Source organism: Pyxicephalus adspersus, chromosome 5 (assembly GCF_032062135.1).
Source record: "Pyxicephalus adspersus chromosome 5, UCB_Pads_2.0, whole genome shotgun sequence".
In the NCBI taxonomy this organism is placed as follows: domain Eukaryota; kingdom Metazoa; phylum Chordata; class Amphibia; order Anura; family Pyxicephalidae; genus Pyxicephalus; species Pyxicephalus adspersus.
In genome coordinates, this window is record NC_092862.1 from 128,195,892 (window position 1) to 128,211,664 (window position 15,773).

The window sequence follows — 15,773 nt, forward strand, 5'->3', positions numbered from 1 at the left end:
AATTTAAAGTCCCAAGGAATACTGCTGGCCATTCGCTGTCTAAATAAGTTAAAATTAATATAAATTAATCAAATGCATAATTCTCTACTTAGGAAAAACATGAAATACTATTACTATATCCAATACTATATGTTAACATGTATAACTTCAAAAATATATTTGACTGGGCTTATTTTGTTGAGATAAAAATATAAAGATAGGAGTTTATTACAAACAAATACTACCAGCTATATTATTGCCCGAATCTAACAAACCTTCACAGACAACCCTAATTACTGTTCCAAGCACCCCCAGGTGTCTGCTCATCACTGACATATATACCTTTGCTATACTCTATAGGTCCCCAGAACTATGTGCAAGTTTTATCTTTTCAAAAAGTTAATAACAGGCATGGTCAATTTGCATCAAATTTCAAGTCTGGTGACCCTCAAGTAGTCACTTGGACCCCTGTATTGATTTGTGCAAAATGATAGTAATTTACAGCCTGGAAGCTGCTTGGAAAGACTGAGGTACTTGTGTTGTGCCACACTGAAGATAGTGACAGATAGTAATTTTTTTTGTCCAAAATACAATTTTTTAGGACCATTTCACACTATGGACTTGATTTTATTAAAGCTTCCTTAACACTGGAGAAGATAGACTATCTTGGGAGAACCTGGGTGATCCAGCACTGTTATGCTCTGTCTGCTAGCACGCATGGAATGTGTAGGTCAAATATAGAGATAAACAAATCTCAAGTACTTCACTTTACAGCTATCTAGCATTCCCAATTGCTCACTATGTTTGTATTGGTTTTCCACTGGCTGATTCTATTTTTGCCACAGTCCAAAGACATACTAGTAGATAAACGGGTTAATGTACCAAGAGGAGTACAGGGGATGCCATTGCATAGATTCTCTAAAATGCCATACTTGAGGTTCTAAAATACTGGCCTGCAACATGCATGTCGATAAAGAAAGTTGTGACTACTAATCTGTAAATCTGTGTATTTGATCCAAGTTAGAATATGAAAGCACTGAAACTGCTGGATTAGAATGGCAGTTATGGTATAATCAGAAGAAGCATCACCAGTGGTAGTCTTTGTACTTGTGCTTTCCTATACAGAACTCCTTATGAAAGACTGTATAAAAATATTTGAAAGCATTTTATAGCTAAGGGATGGCAACTTGTGTATGGTGAAATATTTGACCCAAAAGAAATTTTGAAATCTGCTATACTCACATCCTCTTCAGGGACACTATGCCCCCAGCTTCCTTGGCAGCTTACCAAGAAGATAGCACTTCCAGTTCTGTATGACCACTGGCAGACTTAACTAAAATCCAAGCATACTTACTATAAACACAGCATATATGTGCCACAATTGCTTCGGATCCTGCTTTAAAATAATGTGCATTGAAATAATCAGGGGTGACATAAACCCACCTCTGCTCCATTTTCCATGGCTTATCTCTGCACCTCTTCCATCAGGGCTTACCTCCACAGCCTTTGTTGACTACTTCTACTCTCAGCACCCTCTGCACCTATCTAATATTATTATTATCATTATTATTATTAGTAATAATAATAATAATAATAATAATAATAATAATAATAATATTAAACAGGTTTTTAATAGCGCCAACATATTACGCAGTGCTGTGCATTAAATACACCTGCACCCCTTCCTCAGCTGGTTACCTTTGGACATTACTGCTCAGTTCTGCACCCACTGGGTACCCTTCTTACACTGCTCATATTTGCACCCCTCTTACACACTTATTACCTCTGCCTTGCTCAATGCACCTTTCTTAAACTGTTCGCCTTTCTTGCACTAATCACCTCTCCACACCTGGACCCCTCTCACATTGGTCACCTAGGAACTCTGCATGTATCCCTTTTTGCAAGAAAAGGGAGAGTTATGAGTCTTGGCTGGCTGAAGAATAAAGCAAGCAATCATTATGTTTTTGGCTTAGTTACCTGTTTTATAAATTAAACATTTCGAAAAAATGAATATCTTGTTTGATCTTCTGTACAGCACTTTGGGAGCCCCAAATATCAAAGCTTATTTATTTGCAACCTCCACCTTGTGTATTCATCAGTTCTAATAATCATCCTCTCACCCCTCCTAGTCATTATTATTGACCAAATATATATACAGCCTCATTTATTAATAGCAAGACAGCAAGAGGAAAGGCAGAGGCTGTGGCCATGCATGGTGATTACTGTTTGCATACAGAGTTTGATATTAATATTAATGGCTGTTTATAGAGCCATGTCGGCACCTGACATTGGATTTTATTACAGAATATAAGTTTTAAATCTCTATACTAGCAGGTGTATTTTAAAACATGTTGCTTACTTCTAACTGACCACATGTGTTCTGTATTTGTAGAGCTCTCTTTCACCTAAAGCATTTTTACGCCTAACTTTAGACATACAGTAATTTCCTTTGTGGATGGAAGAAGTGAACAAGTTTCCCCATGATACTCTACACGTTCAAGCCATGTTAAGGCGAAGCACACAATAGTGAATAGGATTTTCAGCAAATGAGATAATCTTTTCCACTAAAGTGGTGTAAATCCAAATAAACCGAAGCTTGTGGTTAGCCCTAACAAAATTAGGGATACGGTCCTGAGTTGGGTCAACACGCTTTTATAAAGAGAATAACAAGAGAACAATTGTTTCCTGCTGCTCAGTCCCTTAGGGTAATTAGGATGGACTGTGGCCAGGTTCATTAAAACTTGAAAGTTTGTCCTGGTTTAAGAAGAATAAACTGGCATGAGGTGTAAAATCTTTGCCAAAAATATGTTGTTTAAACATAATTCGTTTAAGCATTTATTCACTTAATTATATAAACTTTAAACATTATTCGGCTGTATGGTATTTCATTCTTTCTTCTCATTGATGGCATAAAGATATTCCCATGAAAGAAGAAAAATATGTGCTAATGTCTGCTTTTTACATGCAGAACTTTTTCTCTTTGTATGCATCACTCTTTGGTTGTTACAGTGACCCCATTGCAGTACTCCCATTGAGTGTAGCACTCACCCCCATAGGAGCGGCTGAGTTTTACCAGATTTCTTCCTGTGAGTGTGTCGTAAAGAATCCCAAAGGCTACACTCTAAGTATAAGGAAAAACAGAAAAAAGGCAAAAAGGTTTGCATTGTGAGCAAATTCTTAAAAGTAATAGGCAAACTTGTGGTACACGAAATGTACAAAATATTTTGTTTTTTTCCCCATTAAATGTCATGGGGAAATAGACCTAGTTAGGCTAGACATCCCTAAAGCCGAGTAGAAGTACAAACAACTTCTCATATTGCAGTGCTTTTCACTGACAGGCTTCTTCAGGGGATGTATAGAGTGTGCTTAGTAGACTAAAGGTGCTCTATACATCCCCTGAAGAAGCCTATTTCCCATGAAATTTAATGGGGAAAGACCAAATTTTTCTGTACATTTTATGTACCACGAGTATTACTTTTAAAAATTTGCTCACAGTACAAAACTCCTTTCAGGAGGAATCAGGATTGGTATCCCCTTTGTATACATACACTCTAGGTCAGGGGTGCCCACACTTTTTTTGGCTTGCAAGCTACTTTTCAAATGGCCAAGTCAAAATGATCTACCAACAACAAAAACTTGGACTAAACAAACTTCTGTGCACAGTAGAGTTTTTTTTGAAAGGCAGGGCTCTGCGATCTATTCGCGTTGCCTTTATGATCTACCGCGATCCACCTGTTGGGCACCCCTGCTCTAGGTTAACCCAACTGACCAACTGAGCAATCTTGCTGAACTTGTCATCCATAACAAGTGATGAGGGAAGTGTCTCCCTTCTGGAGTGCTACTCCCCATCAAAATGACAGCTCCGAATCGAGTATCTGTGGGCTCCTGTCTTGAAGCCTAGTTCCCTTCTCCATGAATTTCCTCTTGCTGAGGACTCCATCAACTTTTCGGGACAGGGTTCTTCGTTGTTATTTGTATCTGAATTATGTTGGCGCTATATAAATACTGCATAATATTAATAATAATAATAATGACAACTGAGAACCAGGTTCGCACCTGGTTGAGACTTCAGACCCTACCCTAGCTAAGCCCAGGGGCCAGAGGGCTGAGCTGCCCCATCTTAATCCATGGTGAAAATTCCACTCTTCCCCAATTTTATTCTTACCCTGTTAAAAAATGCCTGCCTAAAAAGAAGCCAATTGTTAGCATAGGTCCTGCACCGAGGTAGTGATTGGGCATACTTGATTGTGGCTGGGTTCCTCCCATGCAACAGCAGATATTCAACCATCATTTCCATCATACTCTAAAATTACCCTTGCAACTTAAAGAGACATTTTATACTAAAAGCTTGCTTCATATATTTTCAAAAGCATCTCAGCTCAGCTGTTTCTTAATATAAGTCTAAACTTTGCCTGGCCTTTTGGGTCTCAACTTTATTCCCAAATCTTTCCAAGGCTACACAGACATTGTGCAGGAACAGTGAAGTGATGCTGATGTCATAATGTTGGTGCCAAGGTGAGTCCCAACCAACTTAGCCTGTCAGATGATAGTGCTGGCAAGGTAGTGAGTATTGTAGCTTTTCTTGCTTACCTGCATAGCTACTTGTTTCTTCTAAACTTTTCACCCCCAGTTTGTTTTTGCTTTCAATTTTCCTAGATGGGTCCTATTGTTCTAAAATGCCCATGGTAGCATTGTCATATCTCTGCTGCTATTCACAAATGCCACCTGTGGTTGTGGGTTTTGTAAACAGTTTAATTAGACCTAAACTCAAAAAATCATTTGCTGCTGTCTCTCTACAGCAAAGGTCAGCAATCTTTTTTGGCCACTAGGCCATTTCACGTGTAGGCAGGAGCACACTAGGCCGGACTCTCTCTCAAGTCCCCCCGAAAGGCGCCCCCCCCCCCCCCAGGAACGCCACCTGAAGTCTCTTTCCTCTGCAATGCATATGGAGGAGAGGGAATGTTCCCTATTTACCCCGGCGGTGGAAGTGTTAACGCCGGCCCCGGTAAATGGGGAAAGGAGCTACAACACAGAGGCTCAAGAGCCACATGCGGCTCTGAAGCTCCGGCGGCTCCAGCTCTGGTAGTTTGTCCTGGCTCTGCCACGGGTTGCCGGCCAAGATAAGGCTGGATGGGCCAGGGAGCATTAGGCCAGAACAATCGACCGACTAGGCCGTATCTGGCATAAAGGCCGGAGTTTGCCGAACTTTGCTCTACAGCTTTCAACACTCTTCTGCATCAGTAATTCAAATTATTAGCACATTATGTTTTTGGCCATAAATTATTACTTTTTTGGGCTCCTCATGATGTGATGGCTTGACCCTGCACAATGCCTGCATCACTGGACACTGATGGCAAAAAGAAACATGGTTGGCACTCACGCAGACTGGTGATATTAGCTATGTAAAGTATCACTCTTTTATCACTATGCACATGTGCAGGATTTCTGAAGGGTGTCTTAGTAGTGGGCAGCACCAGGAGCAGGGAAAACAATGTTTTTGAAAATATATAATTTTGATGGGGTTGGTTTACAAAAAATACTGAGTGGGCTTCACATATAGCTGGATAGCTGGAAAAGTTGAACGAACTTTAAAAAGTAAATTACAGCTAGAGTACCAATCTGAGATACCAGTGGCAAGAACAGAGACGCAACACCAGCACTGGTGTCTATCATAAATGTAGTGCTGTGCCACGTTGGAAGCCCGCTGCATCAGCCAGGGAAAATGAATGATACATCTATAAGTTTTTGAAAAAAACTCTAGAACTACTACAAAAAAAGGTAAGAAGTCACAAAGCATTGTAAAACTTTGAGAAGTGTTGTGCATGGAGATAGACTTTAAAGCTGTATAACGCAAATATTATTGTACAGAATAAATAGAACAAAGAACAGCATGAGATGACCCTAAACATGCTTATAACAATTTACATTTAATTTCAGTGCATATAAATATTGGACATTACACCGTCCTAAGCTGATCTTGCATACCATGTATGAAAGCTGTTCTGGCCAGGATCCTCTCCTCCTCCTGTGTCATTGATTGGATATGTCTGTCATATTCTATCCCTATTTAATGTACAGCGCTGTGCAATATGTTGGCACTATAAATACTGTTTTGATAATAATAATATTAATATAAATGCCTTTTTTCATGCTCACAAGGCTGCTGAGTATGGAAAATGCGGTAACAAATATCCACCAATCAAAATTCTTCTCTACAATAAAAAATTTCCTACAATAAAGAGAAAACTGAATACTTTATTAAACTTTGTACTGCGGCTTTGCCCTTTGCACTAAACGTGCCCAATATAGACTAACTGTAAAATATTTTTAGCATTGCAGTTTCTTTAGTGCTCTTTTAACATTTCTAAAAAGGGAAATAAACTCAAGTATAATTTAGGCCTAATTATTCTGCAACACTGGATAATGTTTCCCCCTGGCCTTTGTTTTTGGCTGTATAGCAGCAATCTTCCGCCTTTCACTTGCACAGTGACAAACAAGCTTAATGATGTGGATATTCTATTTGGGCCCAGATGCTGCATTCACGTTAAAGTGAACCTGTATAAACTTAACTTCTGGAAGTTCTGGGTACCTTCCAAATGGCTCTGGTTTGGAGGGACTGTCCCTCTCTCAGATCCGATCTCTCTGTCCCTCTATCCTCCTCAGTTGTCCCATTCTTTGGGTGGATATATACATCACTAAAAAAAAGTATTATGTAACTTTTGCACAAAACCTCTTATCCAGCCTCTAAGGTATTACAATTTTTATTTTAATAAAAGGCTGTGGCTTTACATTAATTACATAAACCGCTTACCTGTATTATATGAGCATATCTGCCTTCATATAAGTACAAAATTACTGGAACCCCATCATTTGAGGCTTCTATATTCCTTACTTTTCATCCGCACCAACATTTGTTTCCATCCCAAAGCCACATGCCTGTATAGTTATATGATGGTTCTCACAATCTCCTGAGGAAGCCCATAAGGCGAAACGCATTGGGGCCTGAGACCAAACTCACTATATCACTCTCTTTTACTGCTCTGTGAAACCTATCATTACCAGTACCTATAGGAAAAACCTATTTAGCTTAGCGTCCTATTTACTACATGGAAACTGATGGGGCCAGGACTAATCTTCATTTGTATTATTTGATTATCTTCTATGTGATTTGTGTAGTTATACCTGTACAATATATACTCCTACATGCACATATAATATTAAAAAAATAGTTGCCGGAACCCAACCAACCGCCCTCCCATTATTTTTTTTTTTATTTTTAACCAATATCAAGAAGTTGGCACAACCTTATGTATTTTGGAAGAAAGAACCTTCAATATACCCTTTATTTTTAATGTATTTTGATAAACTAATATTAGGAAAAAATAGGTGTAAAAAAAAGCACTGATTGTTTAACCAATCATTTTTTATGGTTCTCAAAATTTAAGTATGGCAGGGAAGTGTCAAGTGTTCCTTTTCCCTATTGTCAAAAGTTGGAGGACATTGGTCTAATAGATAATGCTGGGCACATATCATTTTTCAAAAAGAAACCCCGGGGCTCTATTCAAATGTTCTGAAAGTCAGGGTACAGGCACACCCCTAGCCTCCTATTACAAAACTTAGGCCTCTCAAAGACTGTCTGGTCCCTACTGAGCTGGGCTTTGGCCATTAAAGCTAACTGTCATAGAAATGGACCATGGGAGGAGGAATGGGAGGGAGCAAACATATCCTATAAATTCCAGGTAGTGCTGAAGGTTGCAGACTAAAAGGCACAGAGTTGTGTTGGGTCAGCAGTGTTCTTGTAGAGCTGAAGGTATAGGCAGACATCACTTGGTGCTTTAATTTTAATGAAAAAAAATTTATTTAAAAAAAAAGAAAAAAGAAACACTACCTGCCCTCCAAAAATCTGTAAAATTCCAGTGGTTATGGCACAGGTCCTGGTTCAGGTTAGGTAAGCATACACTAAGCAATAAATCGGTAAGGAGGATATTTATTGACCTATAGGGCTGCCACTTGACCTTCAATGATGCTGCTGCTGACCACCCATGCTTAGAAGGATTTCATATTTTCTATAAATTCCATATGACGACCAATGCTTTGGTAATTACTTTCTCCTAGATTAGGATTGTATCCATATATTTCTCTTCTGATGGTTCTCAGCAATCACAGACTACTGAGTCAGCATAATATTGTATTTAATGCCCAGATCATACAAATTAGCAGACACTGACAGATCATTGCCTACAACCTATTTACACCTGGTTGTACCTAAATTCACACATGTTACTGCAAATGTGCAGTGTTGCAGAATTCAGTGCAATACTTCTTAAGAAATTCAGCCTGCACTAGATTTTCTTTCATTATGTATGCTGCAATTCTTACATTCTGAATGGCCTGCTTGATGCAAAAGCTTGCATTGGGGCACCAGCCACACTAAATGTCATAACGCTATATACATAGAAATTGCAATGCACAACCCAGGCCAGTTTTCAGGTGGGCAAAATGCCCATTTGCCCAAAGTCCCCACCTTCTCCAGGAGCACAAATATCAGAATTGCAGGATTTGTTGGGACCTAGAATGCTGTGCATTTGGTGCCCCAACTTCATATTTGTCTAGGGCCCTAAATCTATCCCTGCACACAATTCCCCAATAATTGTTCTCCATATCAAAGGTGAGGCGTAATGTACAGATCCATATCCTGTTACAGGAAATACAAACTAATACTATGTACCTATTGTCTTTCTGAAAAGTCTAACATCCGGCAGCCACACAAAAAGTGTCATGGTGAGGGTCCCTTCACTTGTAAAAATATCAGAATGTTCCTGCGGCAAACAAAAAGACAAATCTCCAAATAAGCATTTATGTTATTGGAAGAAAAGTTGATCTCTATTATTTAATGTTTCTTTATAGGGGACCAAATATCAGAACATCATGTAAAAGGGTTGCATTGTCTTCGCCATAATGAAAAAAAAGTTTTGTTATTTTTTTTAACTTTTTTTTATTTCACACCCCTTCTGTCTTTATATGTGGTAAAGACTAAAGAGGAAACCCGCAGCGTCCTGGATACTTACTATATACCACCGACCCCTGGAGGCTGCAGGATGTTCCTCCTGCCCATGCCTGAGATCAAGCATACGCCATAAGGGGCTTTCCTCAAATCTCACACATGTGCACTGAGATTAGCACTATTATGGAGGAAGACACGTCACCATATCTCATGCATGTGCAGTGGAAGATCAGGTGATGTCATGAAGAACCCAGAAAGCAGATGGCAGCATGGGACAGAACGGGGAGCCCCGGAGGGAAGACGAAGCCAAGACAGCACCGAATTCACTGGGAGTAGTAAGTACATTAATCAAGGGCTTTCAACAAGAAATGGGAAGAGAAAGCAAATTCCAATTCAATTCTAATTTAATGGTAATCTCTTTTTTTTTCAATATTTTTTTTTACTTCCTGATGCTTGTTAAGTGAAGCTAGCACAGTTGGGTGCTTAGCAGTCCCCCTGATCTCTGACATGGGTACAGTGATACCCCAATGTTGTTCAGCAATCTTCCATGATGGATTGATGAATAACCCTATAGAGGAGAGCACAGTGGGGTGCAGCTCTCTCATCCTCCCCCCTCCCTATTGATTAGAGTGGCACTGTGTGTACGGAGCTCAAACATTGATCTGTCATTGGAAATGGCTGCAAAAGGTAATTTCCAGCAACTATCCCCTGACGTCTGTACTGGGTTTTAAAGCCGAGGGCTATGTATATGGAATTTGTGTTTTCAGACACCATTGGCATTGGGTGGCGTCGGCCCTGTGCATGCGTTTGGCCACCAATGCTCAGGAAGGGCCCTGGCGGTCGGAATCTGCGTCGTCTTTGCATTACCAGCGTTTTCCTCTTTCTGTGGGCGCACAGCAGCGTACCTCTGTGTATGTTCTGCCTGCATACAGATCTGCAGACGTTTTGTTCTAAATGCTTGGGGAGCGGGGGAGGTCTCGCAGTGAATGCGTTTTCTTTAGAACTTTGTATTACCTGCTGTATAGAAAAGCTGGCAGGAGAAAAAATTCAAGTGGAAAAGGAAGCTGTAGGAGTGGCACCCCTGGGTTATAGCAATGAGCGCTGGAACTCAGGCATCCATATGCGCTCCTTGGGTTACCCAGTAACCGATGGCGGATTTCTTCAACCAGCAGCCGGAAATGGTTTAAGGTGAAACTTCACACAAACAGCAAAATGTAGAATGGGAACTGCTAATTCAGGCAAAGTATTTGTATTCTGATTGGCTATTCTTAGACACTTCTACCAGACAGTACAGCCACCCACATGGCACTGGCAATGCAGCTTTGGGAAGAACATGACTCCAGCATACTGAATGGACAATAAAGGAGCAGCAGCAAAAGAATGAGTCGCTCTGCTGCTCACTTAGTTCTCTCCTTCTGTTAGCATGTTCCTGCTCAGCACATGTGCAGTGTAGTCAATTCTGATTGTTTCCTGGTGCTGATGTACAGTTTATGAGGCTAATACCAGAGACAGATTCTGATATTAAAAAGAAAATGCTTTGGAGTCTATTTATAAAGCAATGAATGTGGGAATCTTCCAAGCTCATGTGTTTCAATAACAGTAACTTGTTCTCCCCAGGTAATGTTTTAGTGAATGTCTGATTCACTGCTTTATAAACAGACCCCATTGAGTGATTACTGCATTTGGTAGAGTTTATTGCAGACTTAAAAGAAGCCTGCAGGTGAGTTAATATTACTGACATGTGGCAGATGTGCAGCTGTCATCCTCATCCTCTGGATTCAATACATTGAAATGTAATGACCCACAGTCCAAACTCTGAGGGCTCCATTTATAAAGCAGGGGTTCTGATATTTCCCCCACCTCCTAGATTGTAAGCTCCTCGGGGCAGGGTCTCCTCCTCCTCCTGTGTCACTGTCTGTATTAGTCTGTCGTTTGCTATTAAATGTACAGCGATGCATAATATGTTGGCGCTATATAATTCCTGTTTAATAATAAGATTATTAATAATAATTCCCAAACACTGCGACTGAAACACATTGACCCGGAAGATTCCCACAAGGGAATGTCTGAGTGAATATCAGATTCACTGCTTTACATATATACATAATATATATATATATATATATATATATATATATATAAATTTGTAAATGATGAGTAAAATTTGGGTAAATCTTATATGAAAATGTTTATAAATAGTCATGTGCATATTTGTGAAGCGGAATTAGAAGCCGGAGATCAGATGATGGCCAGTTGACTGGCATTTTCAGAAGGAGGAAGGGAACTTTTAGTCTTTTGGCAGTTTTCATTCAATGTGAAACAAATGAAATCACTGAATATAAAAATAAAACTTTCAGCTGCTTCTCATACAACAGAGAGCTGTGCACATGTGATTCGGTCCCTGACACCCTCACAAATGTGGGCTCATGACTGCCATGGCACAATCAGGCCACATAGGGCATAGTGTGGGAAGCTATAGCTGTATGAGGAGGGGGTCATACCTGCAATGGGATGCAACAATTCTGCAAGGCTCCCTACAGCTGGCTGCTTGGTCACCGCAGGGCATCGCTGGGTCTTAAAGAAGCAGCATCTGCACATGTGACAGCTATCAGCAGTGAACCCCTTCCAGTACCATGCTGCCCTGATTCATTCTCCATGGGGCTCGTTTTTACCTGGTGACATTGCTGATTAATAATTAGAGTGGGGGAATCACCCAAACAGGGACAGGTCATTCCAGTCGTTTAAATTACCGAGGCAGATTGGTGAACAATATGGAGGGACTGCTGTACACATGTCAGATGATTGTTACCCGTGTGATCGATATCAAGCACAGAATCAAAGTAAACCCCAGCCAATCCTACCTGACCGTATCAGTGTTTGGAGCATGTGTGCTATCTCATTATAAAAGATTGATCAGTATCAATATAACGATTAATTAATATTTAGATTGATTATACAGAATCCATACTAAATAATGGACCGAGCATCAGCACGAAGTGTGTGGCTGTACAATCGATTGATTTACGATCAATGTCTATAATGAACAAGGCGATCCAATTAAAGACTAATTGTAATGAAACTGATTTGTGTATCGCTAGCTTTGATTGGCTGTCTGAGCTGCTATGTATTTTGGATAGCCTTGCGCTACTTAACCACCAATCCATATCCCCCTCCTATTGTGTGCTACTTCCCCCTCCTTTTAGATTGTAAGCTCTTCGGGGCAGGGTCCTCTCCTCCTCCTGTGTCACTGTCTGTATCTGTCTGTCATTTGCAACCCCTGCGCTGCGTAATATGTTGGTGCTATAAATACTGTTTAATAATAATAGCATCGTGCTTGTCTCGGGTGAAAATCTGACGTGTACAGCAATCTCCTGATGTCATTCATCGATCTTCCACGGCCAATTGATGAATGACTGATCGGGAACGTTTACTTTGCACTCCTCTGAAGGAAAGCACAGCGGGGTGCAACTCGTTCATTCTCCCTCCTCTTATTTCTATAAAGCAGAACGCACTGTTTGTACAGCAATCATTCTTTCATTGGTCACTGCGATCACAAAAGATCGTTTCCAGTGACAATCATCTGACGTCTGTACAGAGCATTATCCCAGAGCTCCACTTTATTATACAGCTTCTCATGACCCCGACTAATCTCATTCTCTTTCTATCAAATCCAAATCCCCAAATTACCCCAAAAAACGCTGTGTTTACCCCACCTCCTAGATTGTAAGCTCTTCGGGGCAGGATCCTCTCCTCCTGTGTCACTGTCTGTTTTCGTCTGCCATTTGCAACCCTTATTTCTTGTACAGCGCTGCGTAATATGTTGGCGCTATATAAATCCTGTTTATTAATAATAATAATAATAATAATAATATTATTAATATTAGTCCCCAGGAGAACGCCAATCATCGTACATGTATTCCTTATCTGTGATTATCATGTGATGAGTACGGAGATGCTGACGGTGCTGGGACACCATGACATTTCCATGATCTCTCTAGAAATCAGGAATGTATGATCAGGATACTTTGTATCCAAGGCAAATGAAATGTGTGGCTTTAAAAGGCAGATTTGAAGGAGCGTGAGAAACTCCTGGCTGCTGTGATTGGCCAGTCTCCTCCAGATACACTCAGTGATTGGCTGGGGGAGTCTTGGTGGAGTGACAACCTCTATAGAGACACAGGACATCACAGTGTGCTATGGATGCAGGACACGGCACACATCCATGTCTATAAACCATGGGGGGCGAGGTCTCTGGGAATTGTAGTCCATGGATGGTCCAGAGATGTCCCCAGGTTGTCCTCCCTCCCTTTGCTGCATCAATATCAGCATGGCTGTGTTATGTGTATTGTATTGTGTTTTATTCTTTTTTGTATTATTAACCCTTTGACCTACCCATCCCTAAATCTCTTAGATTGTAAGCTCTTCTGGGCAGGGTCCTCTTCTCCTCCTGTGTCATTGTTTGTATCTGTCTGTCATTTGCAACCCCTATTTAATGTACAGCGCTGTGTAATATGTTGGTGCTATATAAATATAGTATAATATTATCAGATCAACAACAGCCATACACCAAGGGGTGTGGGAGCAGCAAAAACTGACCTATCAGCTACAAAATCAAGTCCTTGTCTGTGCTGGTTTTGGGTCCTGCAATAAGGAGCTGCAGAAGCATCAAAAGCAGCTGCCAGTAAATAAGGTGCATGGGACAACACAGTCTGATGCTGCATGCACAATTTACTGCAATATAGGTAGATCCATGGCCGGTCCTGGTCTGTGATTGGATAAGGATGGGGCAGCAGCACACTGATCAAGTTGTCGCTCTGCTCTTTCCTCCAGTCAGCATCAGAGACTAACTAGCTTCCAAATCCTATGAAAGTCTGAAAGCTGCAGCATGGGAGGTAAGAAAAGATTGTGATTCCAGATGTATATAAAATATTAATGTGAAAGAATCTGTAGCTATAATATATGATGCCTTTATATCACCAGGGACATGCTAATGATAGCAAGAGATGTATATATGTTTCATAGAGCTGCAGATTCAGGCTGATCACGGTGTCTCTGGGTGGGTCTGCAGCCTCATGTCATATGATTCTGGCTCAAGCAGCATCCATTTTTTAAAAAGCAGAGGCAACACACTGACCTGCATTAGGTTTATCTTAACTACCCCGGCAACAACAAGAATTTAGAAAGAGATGAATGCCACAATGAACAGATTGAGCCTCCTAGCAGGTAGGTTGTCCCTGTAAGTGATTTCACACACAGGTAGTTCCTACAATAATTCTCCAGCCAAAGATCTAATCCAAACATTCCATGGATACGGAACGCAGCCTCCTCTCGCATTACTCTGACCTGAACCCAAGGACTACAATCCATGCAGAAGACAAATGATCAATCTCACAGACAGTGCCAGCCACAAACCCTCCTAAAAGGACCCTTCCCTATATATAACCTGGAGGCTGCCATTGCTAGAAATGCTACATGCCTGGCTGCTATGGAATGAATGGCTTCAATGCCGGCTCCATGACCCCTAACAACAACGCTGACTTTTTTCTGACTTTCTATTTCAGCTTCAAGGGAACTGACAGTAAAATAAGGGCTGCCCAGATTTAGAGAATGCCAGCTGCCTGGCTTCCTCCAGATTCAGACAAGTGATGCCAACATCCTTACATACCTGCTAAAAGGTCAGTGACTTGGAAAATATTGAAACCAGAGGTTCAGCATGATATGTCTCAGTAAATGGCAGCACCTCGTAGGCGAGGCTCACTTTGTGGCAACTCCACCACCATGCCAGGCAGCGTTGCCCCCCTTGGTCCGGCGGCTGGGCAGCACTTTGCCCTTACTGTAATTTCTGTGCCCGAAACCCACCCCCCAACATGTCCCCAGTCTAAAATGTGCACAAATGCTTCATATACCAACACCGCTTCTAAACTCCAAAGAAAATACCGGCCACCCCCACTCTACAGAAAAAGCCCCCAAATTTGCAGAATGAATGGCAGCGTGCCCGCCTGTGCCATGGATCGGAGCCACGTCTGGATCCCTCCGTCACTTGTTTCTGAAAAATTGAAGGTTATCTTGTCAGGCGCACTTGTACGCGTAGGGACCCATCTGGGCACAGTGGGACAAGAAGGTTTTGGGAAAGGGGGGCACACCCTTGGGTGACCACTGTGCCATCAGCAGACAAATCTTCCCAGATGCCTAAATATCTATAAAGAAACTTAGATCCACTTCATCACAAGCAGCTGCTGACTGGCTCCTTCTTTTTGTATTTCTTCCCCCCTCTCTCTGTCGTAGCTTTCGCTGATTTTCATTTCGTGGGCTTCCAATTAGTTTGGCGGATTAAATGGTCTCTCTCCCCCCCACCCCTTCTATTGCTCATGCATGTCTGCGATGCAGAATTGCTGGTGTGTCAGGAAACATTGAGGAAAGGCAAGGACTTACCTTGTGGGTCCCCCATGCTTGCATCCCCGTCTAGTTGGTGTGCAGCAGCTCCAGAATTGTAATCTAGCACTGCATGAAGCTACTGGTGAGCATGCCTAGTAAATGCAGCCACTTGGAAAAGCAGCGACAAGAGGATAAGGTTCCCTCGACGGCTTAATGATTTTGCAGCCAGTCTGAAAGTTTTAAAGGTGCAAAAATGGTAAAGTTGAAACGCGCTGGGCGGCGTTTATGGCATTCGGAGCTCCATCCTAGGCGGAATGTAAAATATAAAGCATGGGAGGAGTCGGATGCTGCGCGTTGACTATGCGCTACATTACCGCTCTTTATTTATAAGTCATTCGGTTGCGTTTTTTTGGCG

The 15,773-nt window shown here is 41.3% G+C and overlaps 1 protein-coding gene across 2 annotated transcripts in view; it reads right to left on the reverse strand.

The window, feature by feature from the left end:
• The window catches only part of JCAD (junctional cadherin 5 associated), a 60,346-nt gene extending 44,846 nt beyond the window's left edge, over positions 1 to 15,500 (reverse strand). The window contains exon 1 of one of the 2 annotated variants that reach the window (XM_072412667.1): positions 15,416 to 15,500. The gene's annotated coding sequence lies outside the window, so the exon portion shown is untranslated. Of the gene's footprint in view, positions 1 to 14,648; positions 14,708 to 15,415 lie in introns of those variants that run through there. The other variant, XM_072412668.1, reaches the window with a different exon arrangement.
• Between the last annotated feature and the right edge of the window lie 273 nt (positions 15,501 to 15,773).